Source organism: Lactuca saligna, chromosome 8 (genome assembly GCF_052625555.1).
Source record: "Lactuca saligna cultivar CGN05327 chromosome 8, ASM5262555v1, whole genome shotgun sequence".
Taxonomy (NCBI): Eukaryota; Viridiplantae; Streptophyta; class Magnoliopsida; order Asterales; family Asteraceae; genus Lactuca; species Lactuca saligna.
The window spans coordinates 176,888,855-176,892,739 of record NC_136424.1 but is presented as its reverse complement, the minus strand read 5'-3'; the positions used below and the strand labels follow the sequence as shown (position 1 = coordinate 176,892,739).

The following is a 3,885-nucleotide window of genomic DNA, read 5'->3' as shown; positions in this document are numbered from 1 at the left end:
ATAAGTTGTCGCTTCATCGTAAGTAACTACACCATAAATACATCCCCTCCTCAACAAACTCAACAGTTTAACACGTTTTCTTGGACATCCCCTCCTCAACAAAATCAGCAGTTTAAGATGTTTTTCATCAACAAGACACGACTATCGTTTCCCCTTAAAGTTCCAACACAGACTCAAACCAACCATGCCCAAGTATGTCTCATCAGGTTTAGACAATTTAATGACATTAGCAGCAAGAAGAGTATCATAGTTATCATGATCCTTAGAAAGGGAGATGACCGAATTAGTAGCACGACCTTTAGTAAGACCAAATTTGACCTCCACATGAAAGACCCTATTCATGATGAAGAAAAACTCATCTTTACAATGTTTGAGCGACTCTTGGGTTCCACATCAAAGCTCTTGTCATCCTAGACGACTATAGAAAGCAACCTAATCACCTCTAGACATGGTGCAATAAAAGTAACGAAAAAGAATAAGTACGAAACCCATTGGGCGAAATTTGGGAAATATGAAGTTGATAACATTGGACAACATTGCCTAAAGATTGAAAAGTGGGAAATCATAGTCTACCAAGCATAAATTGGCAATAGACACCAACCTGGAGCCAGACGATTGACTTCATCACCAACATCAAGATTTAAGGCAAAATTCACGCCATATATTAGAAGAAAACTAGAAATATATCATACACTTTTAATATAGTAAAGGATCGATGTTAAGTAAAAATAAGTTGGCACCAATCTCAAAGCCAAATTTTATGTTCAGCAGTAATAAAAAAAAATATTAAATTTTATATTGTAGACGAAAATCAACATACAAAGGCGGTGTTTGGTTCGTAGAATGTTTTTGAATGAATTAGAATATGTTAAGGAATTGGAATCTGTCTTGAATTGGAATCCAATTCAATATTCTGTTTGTTAGCAGTAAATGGAATTTGAATCCAATTTTATATTTTGTTTGGTTGGCGGAAAATGGAATTTGGATACTGTAAAATGACATAACTATCCTTCTTGGTTTTTGCATATTTTTACTTTGTTTCATAATTATACGTAAATATATATATATATATATATATATATATATATATATATATATATATATATATATATATATATATTATATAGATTATAAAAATAGTAAATGGTAGTGGTGGCGGCGACGAGGGTGACAAAAGTGACGGTGGTGGTGATGGCGGCAATGTGTGGTGGTGATGAAGGTGGAGGTGGTGGTAGTAGTGACATCATTAGTGTTGATGGTAGAGACATTGGTGGTTGTGGCGGTGAGTGTTAGTAGCGGTGGTGGTGGATGCGGGTGGCGGCGATGGTGGTGGTGGTGATGATAATGTTAGTTGTAACAACGACAGTGGTAGGGTGGTGGTTTGTAGGTGGCAACGGAGGTTATGGGTGGTTGTGGTGGTGGTGGTAGTGGTATTGACGATGGTAATGGTGGTGGTGGTGGTAACAGACGTGGTGAGTGGCAATGGTGACGACATCAGTGGTAATGGTTAATGATATTGGTGGTGGTGGTGGGTGGATGGCCGAGGTGGTGGTGGTGATGGGTGGTAGTGGAGGTGGTGAATGGTGTTTGAGATGATGGCTAGTGGTGGTGAAGGTTGTGGTAGAGGTGGTCACGACTAGTGACGAAAGTTTTTCATATTTAATGTTAAAAAATGAAAAGGGTAATATGGTAATCTTCAATATTCCCACTTGAAAGAATTTGAATTTCTCCATCTTTTAGATGAAATTTATTTTCTCTCAATGGAAAGAAAGTTGAACATATTTAGGAATCCAATTCCTTCTCAAAACTTGAACCAAACATATGAAGTTCATGGAATTAAATTCCAAATTCCAATTCATTTCAATTCCAACCCAAAGTTTCTAGATTGATTCCATCAAAAGAAGACAACAGGGTTACTAATGTTTTCTAGATGAAGCAAACAATAAATAAATTATTTATATGTTTAATTTTTTTTATAACTGATCTCATAAACTTAAACTTCATTATTCAACGACGCAGCAAGAAAAGAAAAAAAAAAAAAGCAAACAAGATTAATTTGATCAATCTAAATGTAAGCTTTCAATCCATGATCAAAAATACTAACAAAAGCCTCCATCTCAGTAGCCGAAAGACAGACGCCGATCTCCAGATCTTCGTTGGATTCTTTGCACGCATTCACAGATATAGATCCACTATAATCTATGGAAATGGTTTCGTGCTTTTTGGGCTTCCCCCATCCGAAATCCAACTCATAAAACTTGAGTTTCGGTGTTCCAGCAACCCCCATAGCTGTTGTTGGCTTCAGCTCCGCAAACAAATCATCCAAAGGCACATAATCTTTCACGATTCCATCCTTATTAGTCAAGGTCTGATGTAGGCTTTCTCCAAGCAACTTGGTAGCAGTCACGAATCCTTCTTTTCCTGTTAAAAGCTTTGCTTTCTCCATAGCCAAACAATACGTGACACAGTTTCCAAAGTAAGCCGCAGGAATCGGTGGATCCAAACGTGCCTTGCAATCAATGGTGAAACCAAATACTTCCAGTTCATCGTTTCGTGATTCGGCGACGCAACTCCAGATATAACCACATGCAACAGTAAAAGAGGATACATATGCTAACGTTGGTAGTTGGTTTGAAACCAATTCCTTCAACCGATTGATGACACTTCGCTTCAAGATAAACGTGGCTCGAACTTTATCAGTTGGCCCAGAAAGACTTGCAGGTTGATACTCATCGTCAAAAGTTTCAACTTTTTGGCTCTTCAGATAGCTTTCATCTAGTTTCGGGTATTTGACGACTCTCTCATAAACGGGCAAAGTTCCATTAGCTAGAAACAACTCATTTGTGCCAGATTGAGCTATGGATGTCCACGCCTTCAAGAAACAAAATCGGGTGCTAGCATCACCAAGGCTATGGTGATTCGTCATTCCAATAGAGAATCCGGAGTTGGGAAAAAGTGTGACTTGAACGGAGAAGACTGGGATTGATATGAAATTGGAAACTTCAGCAGTGCGTCGGAGAAGAGGTATAAGATGATAAAACTTGTCACATTCTCGAGGATGATTTCCTGTAAGATCTTTGAAATCAAGGTTACATTCTGCAAATGCAACCTCCACAGAATCGCCTTCAACATATCGGATTTCTGGGGCTTGAGCTTGAGACGGATATATGATCAAGTTACCAACGAAAGGAAAGAAATGTTGAAGGGTGATTGATAGCGAATTTTTCAGATTTGGAATGATTGTTTCAGTGAAATGTTGTTTAGTGATCGGGAGCACATAGAAGAAGAGAGTGTTAATCGGAGGGGTGGTTAGCCATAGGAAGTCGAAGAAAGTTAGAGGCAGTGATCTATTGACTACGGTGGCCAGTGGTGGCGATACTTGAGACTCTTCAAGAATAGTCAAGATTGGAAGGGAATCCATTTCATTTAACTCCCTTCGATGATTCGTTGTCCCAAACTTTGTGGGGTTATATTATGTCTGGCACAGATCTCATTTTATATTCAATATAATAAAATATATATTTAAAATTCAAAATAATTCAAATAAATATAATGATGATGGGACTTGCCACACCAGTTTCTTCCTGTTTCCAGCAAATATTTTGAAAGAATAAAAAAATATAAATTTTGAAGGTTTGAGACCAAGACACCTCCACGAAAATCGACTAGTTAAGGCATTGTTATTAGGTTAGTGCTACTTGCATACTAGAGATTTGATTCTTCAAACTTCTAATGTTGGGTTGGGGGTACTACAAGAAACGAGACCTATAGGGACGACAATCGTCGTCTCTATAGGTTAGAAAGTCATCCTTATAGATGGTTGTGAGGACAAGTCATCCCTATATGCCTTTGTTGCTATAGCCTCGTCGCAATAGAAAGTTTTTG

The 3,885-nt window shown here is 38.0% G+C and overlaps 1 pseudogene; it reads right to left on the bottom strand.

Moving 5' to 3' along the window:
* Positions 1-1,947: 1,947 nt before the first annotated feature.
* On the bottom strand, positions 1,948-3,466 carry LOC145012746 (malonyl-coenzyme A:anthocyanin 3-O-glucoside-6''-O-malonyltransferase pseudogene; annotated as a pseudogene).
* Between the last annotated feature and the right edge of the window lie 419 nt (positions 3,467-3,885).